Genomic DNA, 20,341 nt, shown 5'->3' with positions numbered 1-20,341 from the left:
TCAGACCTGCCAATTGGAAGAATATTTTCAGTCCCCTCTCCAATTGTTTTACAAAGAAGGTAGGCAAGATGAATTATGACTTACTGCAAACACCTTCAAAGCACAGAGTGACAGATATCCAAGGTTTGATTTTGTGACAAACAGCCATAAGATATGTTGAAGTAGCCCTTTGTCTACTACAAATAAGCAAAGCTATGGTTCAGGTTCATCTTCTGTATGGTTGTGGAGGTGACCAGGTTTTGAAGATGTTTCTTGGGTCTCGTGTCCGCTCCTTGGCCATGTTAGGTCAGTACGTCTTTTCCACTTCTGCTTCCCTCCTACTTGTTGCATGTCATTACATCTGTCTCAGTCTTGTTTGCATTATCAATAAATTAGGTTCAAGGCAAGTGAAACATATTTGTTGCTAGGCCAGCCTCAGGTCCTTTCTTGCTAACTGATTTTTCTAGGTGGGTCCTGAGACCTTCAATACTTAGCACTGAGCCTGTAAAACACGTTTGTAAATTATGGGGGGTGGGGGTATCTTTTACCTCCATTGACAACTTCCTCAATTGAAGCAAATTATGCCAGTATCTTCATCTCACTGTTCTCTTAAAAGTAGCGTGTGGGTAAACACCATAGCAGTGCTGTTCCTGACACCATGATAGGCCGTATCAGGGCCTTCTCCAGGACTGCCTTACTGCCAAGCATTCTTGATATAAGGCACTTTTTAGCTCCACAACAATGCATTTACTTTATGAGGTGTGTATGCAACCTCCACTTGAAGAATGCACAGTGTACTGAGAAGAAATGAATCCCCTAGCTAGTTTCTCAGATGTTATTAATGCCCCTGCTTGTTCCACAGTCACTTCCTATGCAGAAGACTAAGGATTCATGTGACCTTGGATATTTATTAAAAAACAATTTATGATGACTATTCCTCTGTAAAATTGCTTAGTTTCTTGGACTAGCCCTTAAGGTGCAGAGCTTCCCAAGCCAGGTCCACCAGATTTGTAGTCCCTAATGTCAGCAGAGTAAAATATAATCATAAACGGTATTTTTATATGATTGTGCAGAATACCGAGTACTTGGTTGAGAATAAAGAAAATTTAAATGTAGACAATGCTAGAACTTTGTAATAGTCCCACTGTCAAACATACACTCACAAGCACACTGATTTGCACATATATGCACAGAAAGCCTCATGCAAATAAGGCATCCATAGCATCCGTCCACCTTTATGTTTCCAAGAAATGGTTTTCATATGAGACAAACTTGCATTCAACATTGGAGGCCTTGGGACAAAGACAACCAAAAAAGGTAATAGGAAGTTAGATTCCAAGATTACCAATTGGCAAACTTCCTAGTCCCAAAGACAGTAATGTGTGTTAGCAGAGACATAGAGAAAAGTCATGAGTTAAAAATGTAAGTTAGTTTATAATGAACATGTAGCATTCATTTCTACCAGTACAGAAGTGCAGACAGTTAAAAAAATAACCTTTGAAATTTCAAATAAATTATTTTTTATTATGAAGTTGCTTTTATAAACAATATTCATCTTATTCATACATTATTTCATCTGAAAGGGAAACATTTAATTCCAGAGTCTTGAGTCTCCTACTGATTCTCATTAGATATCAGTAATTATCTTCAAGAGGTCCTCTTGCCTTCATTGGACCAGTCCTGGAACCTCCAATGGGAATACTGGAAAAAAACTACTTATGAGGGTAGGTTCACTCTTTTTGGTCGGTATGTTTATGTGAGCGTGGTCAGCTAGGCTAGCCTCTAGTCCAACTAAGGGTCCATATTCATAACAGCCCTAGTAAACTTCCAAGCAATGTGAATAGTAGAGGCAGGAAACACTTTCTGCATTGTGAAGAAGTAAATGCAAGATAAAATTGAGAGATTGCTCCATGGAAAGCAATATCTAAATTTTCATGCTGTTTGAGGGTAGATAGAGTAACTATAAACAATAGCGCAATTCAGCCAGAAAGCTTTGATGGAAATAATGCCCTGAGTGTTGATTCTAGCACTATGTTAGAAGCTGTCTGACTCGTAAAACACTTATGAAAGGTAATTAGTGTTTCGATTAATGGTCTATCATTGTTCTATAACACTTGCACACAAATTATCATTCTTTGCTCTCTTTCATAATTGCTCAATTATAGATCTTTAGAAGCTGTAACATTTGAAATGAAGTAGAATCTGTGTAAAATATGCTCAGTAACCACCTCATTTTCACTTCTCAATTATTGTTTTGGTGCTTTACTTTCAGTTTTATTTTATAAATTTAGCTGCTGCTTCAACTTCATGGACTTAAAAGGTCTGGAGAACTGGCCTAAGAAGCAGATATATCTTCAACAGTGCTAACTTCGTATTGCAGGTTCACTTCAAGCACGTTGAAAGTCAGTGCTGTGCGTCATCGGTAGCCATCCCGCCAGAATCAGTCACATACCAAGTTCTTTATAAGATCTGTGATACACCTGACTCCACTAAAAGGAGGGTGACGCTGGCTTAGAGGAAGTAGATAGTCTCACTGTTCTCTGTGAAGCTGAATACAGCATCAGTTGCCAAGGTTGTCAACTCCTTTTGCCTTCAACAGCCTTTATCTAGCTGACCTCCTCCTTTTCACCCAGAAGGCCTAATGTTTTTAGCGCCAACAAGTCTTGACATCTTGTCCTGGTCAGAGGCTACACATAAAGTGCTCATGAGCCACTATTCAGCCACCCATGCAACATCCCATCTTTCTCCTTACTGTCCATTCTATTACAAGTGTTTTACTAGTCTGAGAGAGACTTGTACAGATTTGAGATGAGCTGCCTTTATTTACAGTGAAAAATAAGCTGTCTATACTGTTGTTCTCAGTGGTTCAAGCATTGTTTCAGCAGCATTGCAAAGTGCATATTAACTCCCGCAAACCTACATATCAGAAGAATAACTGTGGAGCAGAATCTTGACATCCTTTTCAACCAATATTTCTGTGTCTTCAACAGAAATGCCATTTTCTGTATGAATCAAACAGGAAGGGGCAAATGAGAAAGTTTTGCAAGGGTTGAATAGCCATTGTAGACAAAAAAATAAAATATCTATTATTTCAAAGATACTTTAATTCATTACACTAGCGCTGATGACTCTGGTCCTGCTACGTACTGTTGGATAAACTTGTTTTTGTAGGGGTGACATCACGTCAGGTGTCATGGCAAATGTGGCAGGAGGCTTTGCTTTGTCAGCATGGACTTGTTATCTCAGCAAGTTCAGGCAAAGGTGCCACGCACTTGGCTGCTGAGGATTTCATAATGTTGCCAATGGGAACATCTTTTCAAAGTTCTACTTTGGAACTGACCTAGAGAGCAGCGTACATACAGATCACCCTCTCACATTCAGGGACTCCAGCAGCCACAGCGTGCGGGGTTACTTTGGGACACAGAGGTTTTATTAGGTAGCACTTCTGAGATGGGGTCATGGACTTAGAGCCTGAGAAACCACCATGGAAATCAACAATTAATTGTAAACTATGTTTGGTTGATGTGCTGCAGGCACCCTGTCAGATTTAAATGGCTTTCTGCAATAGATGCAAGAACTCCTGGATTAGGAGTTTTTGTCAGAGAGAATTCCTGTGGTTTTGGGTTTGCAGTGAGGCATATATTGGCTGTCAGTATATGAAAAGGCTAAGTTTGCTGTAGCAAGCAAGAATTCCCCCCATTTGCCTCAGTGCACAAGCATTTAGAAAGGTTGGATAGGACGTAAGGACTATTCATAAAACAGGACTGTCCATGTTGGCAAGATCATAAAAGAAATTCATTCTTTCTCCCCCGTAACCTTCCTAAGAGCCTTCCAAGATATTATAGATATCATTGTTTGCTGTAGAAGGTACTGAGTAGTAAGTAATGTTAGGACAATGTCACCGCTTAAACATGGCTGTGGAAGGACACCACCAACTGGCATGTAGCTGAAATAGTTCCATCAGCTACTTTGCCTCATGCTCTTTTGAAACAATTCTCAATAGATTGGTTCCTCAGTGCAGACAAAAGGGGGAGATTTTTTTACTTAATCATAGCTGCTTAAAATTTAGGCTTTCAGTGTAAACAAATGCCATGGGCTCCTTCTATAGTTAATGAAGCTACAGAAATATTTTGAACATCATAATCACATCCTGTAACAGGTCCCTACAGCAAGCAAGGTGCCTTTGGACCTACCTATTTCCGTCACTTAAGCACAAACTCAGCAGCACTAGTTTAAATCAGCTTTTAGGTGAAATAAATCCCATGTTTTGTGATGAAGCAGCACGTGTTACTCAAGCATGGCAAAGCCTGTGTTAACTGTCTTCTGTGATGCCTCCTGGCCATGTGCTCCCAACCAGTGATGGGACAGATCTTGCTCTTTTTTCTTGTGGTCTAATTTTCTCATCCAATTCTGTGGTATAATTCTTCCTTCAGTGATATAACCCCTCCATGAATAGGGAAATTTTGCTTTCACTGAGCAAAATAATTCACAGACCTGGTGATTAAAACAAAACAAAAAAGGCAAAAAAGCCAGCCAAAACAAAGAAAAAGAACCTCCCTCCAAGCAATGTTTTAAATTCATCATTTTCTTCCTTCTCTTCATTTTTAACTTCAGATAAAGGTTTTTTCTTGTAGTCTTTGAATTAATTTCTCACTCCTTCTACTGTGGTTTATATTATGCATTTTAGCAGTTTGTCTCTGCTAAAAATAAGTGTTATAATTGTGAATATAATTAGATTTGTTCCACACGATTGCATATAAATGTATTTCCAAGGTGTTTTTAGAACTCCTCTGTTCTTTATTGATGGATTAGTACCAGGGTCTGTTTAGAAACTGTGCTTTTCTCTGAGGTAATGCTCTTCATGAATCCCACTTCTACTTCCCCCTTATTTTTGCTACAGTTTCTATCTAGCGTTTTGCTAAAACTGGGAGCATTGGCAAGTGGCTACCTTGGCAACTGATAGCAAATTAACTTGTGATTAGCCTACAAAGCGTACTTATTCTGGGGCTTTCAACTTTAAATGAAAGCATGGATCATCTGAAATGTGTTTCTTGGAAATGGAAGAATGAATGCTCTTTCTTTTAAATCTCTGAGAGTTGGAGCTCTGGTCGCAGGCAGCTTTAAATAACATTTAAGGATGGAACAAATAGCAGCCTGCTAGTCTACTGTGATTCCCTTGCAGAACTGATCTAAGATCTTGGAGGTTTAAATGAGCTGGCAGCCTTTAAGTCAGTGGTGTGAATTTTGAAATTTTTATTTTCTTCATACAAAGGCTATACAAAAGCTTATCCTTGACTCTTTTTTTTCTTTTCTTTTTTTTTTTTCCCCTCCCTTGTTTCTCATAGTATAACTTGGTTCATTTTAAACCAGATTTTTTTTTTTTCTTTTGGAAAGGATGACAGCTACTGTTTTTTTATAACAAACATGATTCTAACTTCTAGAAATGAAAGCTGCACCTCTGGAAAAGCAAACCTTGTGTAGGTATAGAATGAGCTGTGGACTAAGCAATTAAAGCTATTATGAATGTTAATCCAAAGAGCCTGAAAAATTAAATACTCTGGTAGGTTTGGATTTATATCCGATCCCTAAAAGCGGTCCTGCCTAGCCAGCAAAACTGTAAAAATTCTATAGTATTACATATATTTGCCCTGCCACAGAAGAACGTTCAAGGGAAAGCACAGAAAAGCGGTCCAGACAGCACAATGAAAGCAAGAGATTTGAGACCCGTTTGGGTTTGACACAGCTTGTCTTTGTAGGACCCTTACTGAAGATTGTACCACAGAAGTTGGAAGAAGTACTAAGCCATCTTCTCTGTCCCATGACCTCCAGAGTCATGGATACCTGAACTCTTTCAGAGATTTTCAGAGTGGTATTTTAAGACAAACTGAGACCAGTATCTCAAGCCTTTTGTTCAAGATGGACCGTAGCAAAGCCACATTCATGCGAAGTTTCAAGGACTTAGAAGTCAAACTGTAAAGCCTGGTGTATAAAAAACTCATCTAAGAGTGAGGAAGACTGATCTCTCAGTCTTGTCCACTCAATATTTAGTAAGTTGATAAACTAATTATAAAACATACACATAATCAACAATCTGTGTGACATTTCATAGTTGGTTAACACGCTATTTCAACATCCTAACTTGAAGAAGCTGTTGTTTACTTCTTCATCATCCGTATCCTCAACTGTTTGGTTTTTTTTAATTTCTAGCTGTTAGTAGCCCAGCTCTGGTAAGCCTGGGAAGCATTTTCATCAGTAAGGCATTTTTTTTTGAGGCTTTTCTGATGAATTGAGACCTGAAAATCAGTGTGAAGTTACCCTGAAACCTAAATCTTCCGCCCTCTGGAAATTAAAAAGGTCTAGTTGTTTATTTAATTGCATTTAAATGGAAACCATCTACACAAGTTATGCATTTAGCAAAGAAATTGGACTTTTCAAGATTTCTTGTTTCAGAGCTGCCTGTTTTGGAGATCTTGAAGTATATGAAGTGCATCCTCGTTAGCTCAGCAAAGATGGAGGGCAAAGAGCTTTAGTGGCAGATACTAAGGGAGATTTTACCTGAAGTCTTAAGAGCTGTCTCAGGTAAACATCAAGATGACCTCTCCACCCTGACCCCCACCCCTTTTTTTCAGACAATTCTCCCTGAATGTTATTTTGGCCTGTTAGCATTTATTTGCTCTAGCCTGTAGTTGATGGAAACACAGCGAGATTACAGTATTGCATAAAGGGATGGTTTTGAAAGAAGAATTCAGGGGCAGGCACAAAGAATAGCTGTTTTGACTGTGTCTTCTTCACGAGTCAGACCATTCCAGTGCATGCCATGCAGTGCAACAATGTGGAGTAAATGCCTGTGTGCAGCTTCATGAGGAAGTACAGTCATCCTCTATTTGACATTCATACCACATTCATTCATGCAGTCTCTGAGTACTGCACAAGAACATAAAATTGCTTGTCTTCTGTTTTCTCTTCCTTAACCGTATTTTTCATTCAATGGGGCAAAATCATCTGACCACTATAAAGAAATGCAATGACAGTGTTGGTCACCAGTAATTAAATTTCTACACAATTGTTACTGAATACAAATGATCCTTTTTTTTTCAAAAGGAAATAAATTATTTTTTTCTGAAAAGTTCATATTTAATAAACTCCAAACCATTTATATAAGCATATCTGTTTCTTTAATAACATTGAATGACAGAAATAAAAATGTTTCATGTTCAATTCTTCTTATCTCACCACTCACAACATAGAACATTTTTTAATTATTATCAAAATGTTCTTCTTTCTTTTTCATGATTTTATGCTACATAAAATTTATGTTTATACATGCATGAAATAACATATTCAAAACAAAATTCTGCAGCAATGTAAAACTGCAATAACAAGATCAGAAGTGAAATTCTGATTTTTTTGTCTTATTTTGGGATCAAACTCAATTATAACATTTATAACAACTAGTAATTTTCCAAGTAATGGAATTTTTAAAGTAAGATTTTTAAGTTAAATAAAGATCTCAGTTATTTCATATCTCATGCCACCATGTCATATAGTACAGTCTAGTATGTTGTTCATCTGCTTTTCTATTGCATTCCATGAGTTTAATCTTCCAAATGAATGACTTCCAAAAGCCTCGTATGTGCAGTCCGTATGAGGGACTTTAACCACCCCAATATCTGTAGATCAGTGCAGTGGAGCACAACAAATAAAGGAAGTTTCCTGGAGTGTATTGATGAAAACTTCTCGATACAGGTGATTGAGAAGCTGATGAGGGGAGGCACTCCTGGACCCCATACTTGCAGACAGTGACTGTGAGATGGTTGAGTTCTGAGTTCAGGATCTGAAGGGGAGGAAACTGGTCAAAAAAACAGGACCACAAGCCTGGACTTCAGGAAAGCAGACTTTGGCCGCTGTAGAGATCTTCTTGAAAGAATATGATCTGAATCAGCTCTGAAGAGGAGCAGGCCCAGGAGAGCTGGTTTATTTTCAAGGATCACCTCCTCCGAGCTCATGATTAGGCCATCCTGAGAAGCAGAAAATCAAGCAAAGGTGACGGGAAGCCAGCATGGATGAAGAAGTTACTCCAGCAAAACTCAAACACAAAGTGGAGTTGCACAAGAGATGACAACAGGTTATTACCCAAGAGTAAAATAAAGGAACCATCCAAGTGCATTAGGGATGGAATTAGGAAAGCCAAAGCTCAGCTGGGGTTGAATCTGGTGAGGGGGAGTGATGGGAAACAAGAAGGGCCATACTCTTCCCAATGGCACCCAGTGACTGAAAAAGAGGCAATGAACACAAACTAAAATACAGGAAATTCCATTTAAATATAAGAAAAAGCTCTTACTGTGTTGGTGATCAAACACTAGCACAGGTTTCCCAGAGAAACTGTGGAGTCTTTATCTTTGGAGATATTAAAACCCCAAGTAGATGTGGCCCTGAGCAACCAGTACCAGCAGATCCTGCTTTGGGCATAGGAGTTAGACTAGATGATCTCCAGAGGTACCTTCCAACCTCAGCCATTCTGTGATTCTGTGAAATAAGGAAAAAAGTAAGGCATTTTTTCACAGCCATTCCAGAGCTCTTTTATTCATGTTCCTCTTTAAGATTGTTAGTTGTGTGGATCTTCTAGCATAGAACCTAGCTCTAGTTGTGAAATGCTCCCTACCTAGAAATCCTTTCACCTCCCTGGAGAACTTGAACCTAATCCATAACACCCATTCACAGGCACATCAGATTCTGGAGTTAACTTGATTGAAGAATTATCCATTATCTTTCAAGTTCTGTTGCAGCTCTGCTTTTCTTTCTGATTTTTCTATTTAACCTTAATGGAATTATCTTATCCATCCTACTCATATTATCTTTTTTCTTGTTCTATCTGTTGCATTACTTGTGAGAAGGAAGGAAAATAGTCTGGCAAATCAGTCAGCTGATGTTAAAGGAATGTTAAAATACCACAAGTTTCACAATATGGACCAATACCAGGTCAAATAGTATCTCTTGCAGTGGGTTTTCACCACATTGATAATAATGGTATTTTCCTCTCTGTATCAATGTGTGGTAATCAAATTCTAAGGCTCCCAAGTTGTAAAGGTACAGATTTACTGATATTTATCACTACATTATTGCAGAAATACAAGCAAAAATGTTAAGCAACATGCTAAAAAGTAGTAGTATTCATCTTGTATACTCTGCAAGTACCTCAGAAAAGTTCTTAAAAATATATATTTTATGGAATTGAAAGTGTTTTAGAACTACCTTAATATCACAGTTGTAAAGCTGTCACAAAACTATCCTTCTGAAATGTCAGGTACCAATTCGCTTATCCAAGATTTACTGTCATCTGAGGCATGTAATTTTTGAGTCAACCCTCTCATCTGAAGCTTTCTTCTCTTCAGACCTAGTAGCTCATGAATTTCTTGCCACTGGGATGTTTATCTGATTATCATATAGTGTTATTCTTTATGTTTCTGCAATTCATTGAAAGAGGGAAAAGGAAAAGGGAAAGAGGAAGGAAAAGGAAAAGGAAAAAGAAAAGGAAAAGGAAAAAGAAGGGAAAGGAAGGGAAAGGAATTAAAGTGAATGGAAGGGAAGGGGAAGGGGAGGGGAAAAGAGAAAGCAAGGCAAGGCAAGGTAAGGCCTTAAGTTCCTTGATAGTCTTTGTCCTTTATTGGATATGAGGAGGAACATTGCCACAATGGGTGAAGAACAGGCTAAGGTACTTAATGCTTGCTTTCCTTCTGAGGTACTTAATGGCCTCAGTCTTTCATAGCGAACTCAGCTACCCTCAGGGTACCCAGTCCCCTGAGCTGGAAAACAGGGACAAGGAGCAGAATGAAGTCCCCATAGTTCAGGAGGAAATGCTTAGTGACCTGCTGCTCCACTGGGACACGCACAAGCCTATGGGGCTGGATGGGATCCACCCAAGGTTACAGAGGCAGCTGGTGGAAGAGCTCCCCAAGCCACTCTCCATCATTTATCAAGGGTCCTGGCTAACTGGGAAGGTCCCAGCAGACTGGAGGTTGGCCAATGTGAGGCACATCTACAAGAAGGGCAGGAAGGAGGATCCAGGAAACTACAGATCTGTCAGTCTGACCTCAGTGCCAGGGAAGGTTATGGAGCAGGTCAGCCTGAGTGCCATCACACGGCACGTGCAGAGCAACTGGGGGATCAGGCCCAGCCAGCGTGGGCTGCTGACCTGAAAGGCAGGTCCTGCTTGATGAACCTGATCTCCTTCTATGACAAGATGCCCCACCTGGTGGAGGAGGAAAAGGCGGTGGATGTTGTCTACCTAGGCTTTAGTAAAGCATTTCACACCATCTCATGGCTCGGATGGGTGTGCTCTGTGCTGGGTCAAAAGCTGGCTGGATGGCCAAGCCCAAAGAGTGGTGGTGAATGGATTTACATCCAGCTGGTGGCTGGTCACAAGTGGTGTGCCCCAGAGCTCAGTCCTGGGGCCAGTTCTGGTTACTATCTTCATCAATGATATGGATAAGGGGATTGAGTGCACCCTCAGGACATTTGCAGATGACACCAAGTTGTGTGGGGGTGTTGATCTGTTTGGTGGCAGAAGGCTATGCAGAAGGATCTGAACAGGCTGGACTGATGGGCCAAGGCCAATTGTATGAGGTTCAACAAGGCTCAGTGCCGGGTCCTGCACTTGGGTCACACCAACCCCACACAGTGCTACAGGCTTGGGGCAGAGTGGCTGGAAAACTGCCTGGTGGAAAAGAACATGGTTTAACAGTTGGATTTGAAGATCTCAAAGATCTTTTCCAACCTAAACGATTCTATGATTCAGTGATTATATTATTCTACCCTTGCTTGTTGTTTCTCATCCAAAGCCGCTTCCTATCTGCATTCACAGGAAATTAAAAAGTGACTCTTTATTTCTGCATGATTTCAGTAAATCTTTCTGTTGATTTTTTTTCTTAATCTGCATCTCCTCTTTTATCATCCATTGTCATAATCATGTAGTAACTAATGAACACTTTCTAATTTCAATAACTGTATTACATCTTGTTTTCTTTCTCCTGACAGCTCTAAGAATAATCTCCAAACACAAAATCTACATAATTCTCCTTCAATGTTTTATCAGGAAGGTGTTTTATTTTACAGAGTCCAAATAAGCAAATAACTAGTCTGTAAGTACATTATAATTACAGATTACAGACTAATTAGAGAGTTATTTATGCCTGAAGATTACGTACTAATTATATGCAAAGTTATTATGGAAAAACTGGCAACTGCTATAGAAGCAATTACTATAAAATTATAAGTAGATGCCATTTGATTTTATGATTATTTGCACCATATGAAATAACAAGATGCCAAAAATCAGACCAGACTGGTTTGTTGCATCTGATAGCTTTGACTTTTTAATACCATTAAGTCTCCAAGCATGCCAAGAAACATTTTACAATTGCTTTGCAAAGCACAGGCATCTGAGCACCTTCCTGTAGTACATCGAGTGCCACAACAAACATCTGCTACATGGAGTTATTTCCACTCTAATCTTATCCCAGTGGAAAAAAATGTTTGTGCAGTCTCTTCTTTCAGGCTGGTTTATTTTTTTTTTTTTGTTTTCTTTCCTTTTTTCCCCCTCTTCTTTCCTCCCCCCACCCCCCCACCCCCCCGCACCTCAACCCCTTATTGTTTTAAAGGTGCACTCTGGTATGTATGCTCATCAAAGATGGCAAGTTGTGCTCTTTCAGATAGGAATGGAAGAAGTGATGCTTGTGACAGGACAGGATCCTGCTGGAGTTCATTTCACAGCCTGAGGACCAGCCAAGCAAAGGACTGTTTCCTGCACAAATGACAGAAAGTGTCCTTTTGCCTGAGGAGAGTCAGAGCCAGCTATGGTTTTCTATCTCAAGTTTTAGGTGTCTCTCAAAGGAGCCAGACATTCATCTGTTGAGAACATCTTGGATAATCAAAGGTAAAAAAAAGGCCTAATACATTGAATTGTATTAAAAAAACCTTTATGTTTTAATTAACAATATCTCCTCAATTTTTAAAGGCTGATTTCAATGGGATAGTGAATAAATTACTGTATCATTTCAGTGCTGAGCCAAAAACAAACAAAAAAGTTCATGCTGTCCAAAACTGAAGTGCATGCGTGCATCTATGAATATGTGTTTTTCTGCCAAATCTGTAATATTTGAACGAGGGAAAATATTTCATACAGCTGAATATGAAATAGTTCATAGATGAACATTTGTAGTAAAAATCAAGAGAAGAAAAAGTTGACTGTGATGTGCTCATGGTGGTCCGTGATGTTCTTAAGATACTTTTTTAATGAAGTGAGAAATCCAGTTCTCTACTCATTTGTTCTGGGAGGGAAGTCAACCTCATGATCTCAAGTGACAATGAAGCTGTTGCAAAAGTTTCTGACTCAAGTAGGATTTAAATATTTCATAGCAAATGGGACAGAGTCATTAGGAGAGATTGAGGGACACTTAGACACTTCAGAAGGTTTTATGAGGACACAAGAAAGCTTGTTTCAAACACTTCTGTAGGTTCAGACAGAGGACTTGGACAGTACTGTCCCCAGTAGACCCCAAATCCATAAGCCGGAGACATTTATGGAAGGTGCTGCTGAGTCTTTCCTGTCAGAGCTGTTCTGCTTTGTATGACTGTTTTACTGTTCATTCTGCAGTGGTCATGTTGGTGGTCAAATTGCCATCCTGAGGGACAAACTGCCTAGATCTCAGTCCCTTTTTCAATTAGTACTTCATGCAAAGGAACACAGATTCCAGAGGAAGCACTGGAGGTAATGGGAGAAGAGCTCCACCATTTACAGAGAACTAGGACTGGTCCCACACAGCTGGTCAGCTCTCATTTGGTCACTGGATAAAAGAAAAACAATGCCTGCTCCTTTTGTGAATTTTGTGAATTCAGCTGACAACTATGGTTTTGTTCTCTCCCTTCTACCCATGGCTGAAATTTTCCAGTGAATTAAGGTCAAATTATCAAAGAAGTTTTAAGATATCTGTAATGCTGTCGTTGGTGAAAAAATTATGCTCTGAAAAAAAGTTATTCAGGTCTGTATTTAAGAGACCTTAGATTATAACTGCTTTAAAACTTCCTCTTTCCCTGATTCAAAGGAGACAGTGGGAATAGTGCTACCTCACTGTAAAGGGCAGCTTTCTCTTTATTATTCTTTTTGTTACATTTGAGATGTTTAAAACATTTCAATATTTCAAACTGATCACTGCCCTTTGTATTACATAGCAATCATCTCATCTCTGGAGGTTGTCACGGAATCAAATGGATCAAGTTTTCCAAAAGTTCACTAATTTTCATTGTTCCTGCACCTTGATATTCAATATGAAGTTGTTAAAAAACCTTTAGTGTTTGGAGCAGAAAACAACTACAGCACCTGCTAGAGTCAGGGAGAATGGTGGTGAGTTAGACCATGTTATTGGGTGGTCTTAAAAATATTAACTATATGGGCCAGATTATTAGCCAGTGTAAATAATTTCAAAAGATTTGTTTCAATTTAGACCAGCTGAAAGTCTAATGCATGGGGTATTTTCACCTAACTGAAGTCCTTGAGCAACTTTGGCCCTTTTGAGTAAGTTCCTTTTCCTTATGCCTTTAAAGCTATAATGCTGTGGGGTTTTGGTTTTCTTTATAAAAAAAAAAAAAAATACACATTAATAGGGCAAAGCTATTTTATGAAACCACAGGGGTTTTTTCTTTACATTGTTATTACAGTAAAATTGCTTATAACATAGGGCCATGTTTATAGAGGTAGAGGTGCTTAATATTATTTCCACAAGCAGTTCATAAGGTTCAGAGAAAGCCTCATGGGAACTAGTTATTTTTATTGTGTTTGGTGCATGTAGTACCATTTCCTTTTCCAGTATTTTAGACTTCTCAGTGTAACCCAGAAGTGGTGTTCAGCATTATTTAAAAAAAAGAATAATCAGAGACTGTATTTACCTTGTTTAAGCTCTGTATGCAAGTCCCCCTGCATGCTAGTACAGAGGAAACCATGTGGACTGGAGTCCTGACACTTTGACAGGGGGGAATTATGATGCCCATTTTCTCCATCTCTAGTGATCATTAATGTTTTATGAAGGGAAAAGGAACATTTTGACATTTGGTAAGGACAGTTTCTAATTAAGGTTTGGATTGAACAAGGCACTTAAGTTCTAATGGGACTTAGACACATGCCTGACTGGAAATCTGCCCTCCCCTGTCCCAAATTTTCCATCTAAACACTAAACCACAGAGTCAGGCTCTTTCTTACTCTTCTCCCTCCACACGCTTTCCTCTCAGTGCCTATCTCATGAGGCAGGCTCAGCGGCTATTGCTATGCAGTGTATGTTGCCAGGTTATGTTATACACAATCTACACTACAGGCACCTAGCACAGTTAGAAATAGCATAAAAAATAAAAGGTACTCGGCTAAGCGGTAAGACCAAATTGCTCGCTGAAGGTGGGTTTTCTACTTATGGGGGAAATATATCAGCATGTAGGTTGCAGGCTCAGCCTTGCAGACAGTATAAACACACATACGGACCTTTTGCTGACAATGCTTAAATCAGAGAAGGTGTTTTGAGTTACAGAACTTACTGAGCTACCAACTGAAATGAAACATTTTAAATGATAGCACTGATTAGATTATTCCAATGCGGTTAGAATAAATAAATGTGGGAACTTATTAAAAAAACGAAACAAGTTGTCTGTAAATAAGCTGTCCTGTCTAGCTGTGTAGTTTTCCCTGGTGAGAATAATGCTGAGCATACATTTCTAGTGCTCAGCTCGGAAGATGAATAATGTTTTAGGATGTCTTTAGGTCTAAGTTGCAAGTGTGAAATATGGTATATTGCAATTGTATAGCATGAGAATCAAATTTCATTGTCGCTGGATGCTGGAAGATTGTACTGCCCTGTTTACTCTTCAGGTTGCTTTATGTTAGCATTTTTCTGTGTGCTATCGTGCAAGTAAAAAAAGGAAAGGTATTGAGGGCCTGTTAATGTGGTAAGGCTTACTTACCTCGGTCCAGGGAAATAGGGACAACAGACTTTGAGATGAAATATCAAGATAGACTAAGGCATAAAGTTGGACAAAGATACTGCTGCTTGCTGATGTGTTTTAGGGAGAAGAGTGACTTTCCAGTCCTTTGGAAGAGTTGTTGCTGATATAAACCTAGGGGATTTGTGCAGCAGGTATTACAGTAGATTTTTGTTGCAGGTGTGTAAGTTCTAGCAAGTTTAAGCTTTCAGACCCAGTTAATTTGGCTGTGTTTCCCGTTGGCTGGTTTGTTGTATCTCTTCTCTCAGAATAAAGATATTTCTGAATAGAAACTCAGAGGTATTTTGCTTTTCCCTACACAGATGCCAGCAGGTCTTCAGAGAGCTCTGATTTACTGTCTAGCAGCCTGTTGTCTAAAACCTAACCACTGTGGTGTTCAATTGTATTTTTTTTAATGTCTTCGAGCTGTTGCATACTCATTAATTAAAACATTTTTCCTTCATTCCCAGTTCTAATGCCAGTTATATTTAATGTTGTTTTATTATTTTGCCATTTCAGAAATATTAATGGGATATAGATCAATTTATGGTTTGGTATGGGTTTGGGTTTGTGTGAACAAATGGATCTCTTACAGTAGTTTTAAATATAGTACAATAAAGTGACCTCCATTGTAAAATTTTTAATTGTGCTAGTGAAAAAGAGAATATGAAGAGACTATTTCATAAAAAAATTTTTTGCAACTCTGTAACATTATAATTACATTAGTACATTTTACTATATCATATTTTTTCTATATCATTTATTATCACAAATATTATACATTAGATATGTATATAGATATAAAATTATATAAAATATATGCATTAGATATATTTTAATATATTATATATAGTTATATAACTTTATAGTTTACAGTCTCGGATTATGTTGTTTTCAGGCCATGTGAATGGCAAAAAGTGATTTATGATTTGATGCTCATAAGTGAAAAAGTCCTCATTTATTCTGTGAAAAGATACATTCTACAGTCTAATGTTCACAGGATGAATAGAAATGTGAGGGAGGTTACCAATTCATTTTTTATGTAATGGAAGCTCACAGAAGAAAGACAAAAAAAAAAAGTAATCTGAAGTTCGTATCACAATTAAAGGCCAGAACTAATGTAGACAGTCTTAACTACTGCAAGACATTGCACTGTCCCAGATTACTCTGAACAGCTAATGTGAGAAATGTATCATGTTTCCCAAAATGTGAGGATCTGTTCTTCAAAGGCGTCTAGTAATTTGGACAAGAAGGGGAAGAAGTCAGAAAAGAACTCACAGAATGTGCTGTATGTTCAGGAATTTCTAAACACGAGTTTTCTAAAAATCCTTCCCCTTAAAGAATTGCCTGCTGGATTCTCAAAACATAGAGGTAATGAAGAGTCTCTGAAGACAATATTTGCTTTCTGTTTTTTCAACTGAATCATGGCCTTTAAGCCCCTTTCAGTTACTTAAGAATATGACTCTCATTAAAGAGTGACATCTAATATTTGAAACATTTCATAGATTGATTTGGGTTGGAAGGGACCTTAAAGATCATCTAGTTCCAACCCCCTGCCATGGACAGGGACACCTGTCACTATATGAAGTTGCTCAAAGCCCCATCCAGCCTGGCATTGAACAATTCCTGGGAGGAATTTATGCTGAAATATTTTATTTTTATTTTATAATTCTGACTGCTCAAACACTACAGCAAGTTACCCTTTGGTAAGTTTCAAATTCTAGATGTCAGTCACAGTTATAATTTTTCGCGTTATAACATAGCATATTGCTTTTATTCTTTTAACTTCTAGCCAGACTTTTCAATGATTTACCGTGTTGAAAATTATTAGATCATAACACTATGATTCAAATCTTCTGGTAGAAAACAATGGCATCAGAAATTTTTTCACCATTTCCGGTCACTAGCTTTTTTTTTATTGTAGAAGTCATCACCTTCAGGTGAGTCTGTACCTTACAGAGTGAGTCACCCGCTGACCACTGCTAGCAAAATCATAGCTTTCCTGTCAGGTGAGTCCTAAAAATTTGGTTTCTGCTGTCTGCTGCCTCTGTAGGAATAATCTTATTGCCTGTATCACATTAATTCAATATTGTATTATATTCTGAGTGCTGTTATGTAATTTGCATGCACGCTACAATGGCAAGATGTAGCCCTATCTTTTTTAAATCTAGAAATGATAAACAAAACTGAAATTATTTTTCTTTCATGCAACATAAAATCTGAAGTATCTGGGCATCTCTGCTAGGAAGACAAGAAAGAAAAAAGTTTGTATTTCATACATGTAACCCTAATCTTATAAATTACTCTGGTTTGAAGATGTTTATGCCTGCCTGCAGCTCTTCAGCTATAATTAAAAGAGTTTCCATTTCAGGTCACCTAGCCTGCATTTTTACTCCTTACAGTGGCAAGGGGCTCATCATATGGAAAGATTTTGTTATGAGAAAAAGGATTCAGCACTTAATGTTTCTGCTTTTTACTGTTAGCACCTAAACAAAGGGGTTTTGTTCAGTTGTTTGGTTAGTTTTTGTGCTGGAGAGTAAATAATGGCTTTAACTACAGTAAAGTGATTTATACAATGAACGCGTGATATGGAGACTTCCTGAATTTTTTTAGGAAGAAAAAAAAAAAAGCAGAAGACCAGAACTGTCAAAGAGAGGCACGGGAAATAATGCTCAGCTGAATGAAGCCCCGTCTTTCCACCCCTACAGCTAATAAGAACTTGAAGGGAATGTTCTTCAGTCAGGTCTTTTACACCATAAAACAGCAGCAGTCTCAGGTAGGTGGGGGAATCCTGCACTGCTAATTGACCTGTGAAGGATTAAGCAAGCACATGTCGTGAGGTAGTGCAGAACAGTCTGTGTCTTAGTTTTGACCATCAGCTGAGCAAGAAAGCAGAATAAGGCAGAAAATATAGGAATGTCAAAAGAAAAAACCACAAAGGGCCTAAGTAGTGATAAGAATTTTAATTAAAACCCCTTTTCTTTCATTTCCTTGCTCAACAACTCCTTGATATTTTCTTTTTGCTGAACAATGCCTGTCAGCAGATGCACTTCACATATGTTTGGGAAGCTCTACCAACTGTAGCCTCAGTCTAGGTGAGAGTCATATGATTAAATTTGAAAATTCACGGTGTAGGTCATTCTGTGAGAAAGAAGTCACAGTAATTCCCTTCAGAGTGAGCAGTGCCCTGGGCAGCAGAAATAATGAAATTCAGGATCTTTCTGAAATGTATCTTTTTCATCTAGGAGATCTCATCCTAAGTTGCAATTGGTGTATTGATTAAAATTCTAGATCGCCCTCAAATATAATGGGAGGCAGGATGGCAAACTTACATAAAGACAGATGCAAGGGAAGGTGATGGGGAGAAATTTCTGTCCCCACAGTGGCATCTAGTGCCGCTTTTGTGTTTTAGAGATCTCTCATGTGACTACCAGCTGCTACTCCAGAATAATGTGGAACTGCTTTAAATGCATTGTCACATTGGTGAGGACCATGAAGAGGTCTTGGATTTCCTAAGTTAACTCAAAAGACACTACATTTCAATGCTTAGGAAAATTCCCTTAATTTTGGGAAGATGAATTTGACATCTTATGCCAAAGAAACATGTCCACACCTCCACAAACTTTATATCATGTAGGCATGTAAAATAATGTTTCTGAAAGACAGGGGAACGCTGACACTAACCCCCACATGACACTAACCCCCTCTTCCCAGTCCACTGTGCTATTTTATTTTATTTAATTAAAAAAAAAAAAACCAAAAAACCAAAAAACAAACAAACAAAAAAAGCAAACACAAAATCAAACAAACAAAAAACAGAAAAAAAAAAAGCACAAATCAACAAAACCTGTGGTAAAATAAAAGCAAAATACTTTCCTATGAGCACAGATACTCTAGCATCACTTTGTGGCATTAAAAAGAATCTTATCTGCCCTAAAGGAACAGATTTCAAGAAAAAGACGAAAATGCACCAAAGTAACCTCTTGTTTATAACCTTTCGAAAAACAAATGTACCATTTCTTTCTGCTTAATTGGACACATCAGAGAAGCCAAACTTTATGAGCTGAGCCAACTGTGGTAGTTTCTGGAGCTGGAAACTCAATTTCTTGACTGATGGAAGCCTGTAGTTAAACCCAGGGCAGGAAAACTGAAGAATTCAGTGCAGTATAGAAAAGGAGGGTGAAGAGACGGAGGCAGACAAGCTGCATGTAAAGTGAGCTCTAAACAGTACGGGGAAGGGGGAAAGAAAACAACCCCCCAAAACCCAAACAAACAAAGAGGATAAAGAAAAAGGGAAGAAATAGCCAGATGGCCGCAAATCTCTAAGTTTGTCAGCTGCAAGTTGAATCATCATAGTCACTTAAGAGCACTGGAGGCGAGTGTGTCAGTGTAATTCACTAATTGAGAACATTGTCTGAAGGACAGTCCTTGAAGGATCCATAAAAGGATTCTTCTCAAAGTTATTTCCTTGTCTGAATTCACAGTGAAAAATATGACAGCAAAATAAAATAGCGTTGTTGTTTATGAATATGGCAATAATTTCCAAGTCCAAACATCACTGAGCTGTAAGCAATTACTAGAATTCCTCCTTTACCATGGGAAACGAGGAGTAGAGAGGAGACAGACTTTTCCTGAAGTTACACAGGGAACTCTGGACACAAAGCAGGAAAAAGTGAGCACAAATGTTAGGACATGAAGCCAGGATTAATGCAGGCCTTTGGAGGGATTTAAATGGTCTTGACTTATTATTTTGGAGCAACCTGCTCAATGCAAGGTCAGGCTGGAGTGACTCATACAGCCCAGGCAGCCAGATTTCTGAAACACAAAATAATTCAAGAGAATTCCCACTCTGGCTGGCTAACCAGTCTGTGTTCTGAAGCTTGCCAAATCAGGAATTTCCTTAGCAAGACTAGAAATGTCAAGCTGCCTGATTAAGTAAATAGTTGCTTATGGAAAAAAGAAATAAACATGTTTTCACCACAAGAACAGTTTTCTTGAAACTCTACAATATTTATTACTTGACAAGCTGTCATCATGACATCTCTTTGCCCACTATGGCCTAGGTGTGCACACAGAGGATTTGGCCTCCTTGGTATATATCACAGTGACTTGAGTTCAGGCAGAGGACTTGCCTCTTTCCACGTCCCTGCTTTGAAGCTGGCCAAAGGTACAGATTTTTTGAGGAGAGAGGGGCAGGAGGGTTGAGATTTCTATGGCCTAAAAATAACAGCTTTTAAATTGACGCTGAGGTGGAAAGATGTGACAATAGAACACAAGTGAATACTCTGTAAGAAACTGGAAGCTGAAATGGAGAGATATGACCTGACATACAGAATCAGCACAA

The sequence above is a fragment of the Falco naumanni genome, chromosome 3 (assembly GCF_017639655.2).
Source record: "Falco naumanni isolate bFalNau1 chromosome 3, bFalNau1.pat, whole genome shotgun sequence".
Classification (NCBI taxonomy): Eukaryota; Metazoa; Chordata; class Aves; order Falconiformes; family Falconidae; genus Falco; species Falco naumanni.
This window is presented reverse-complemented; position numbering follows the sequence as displayed.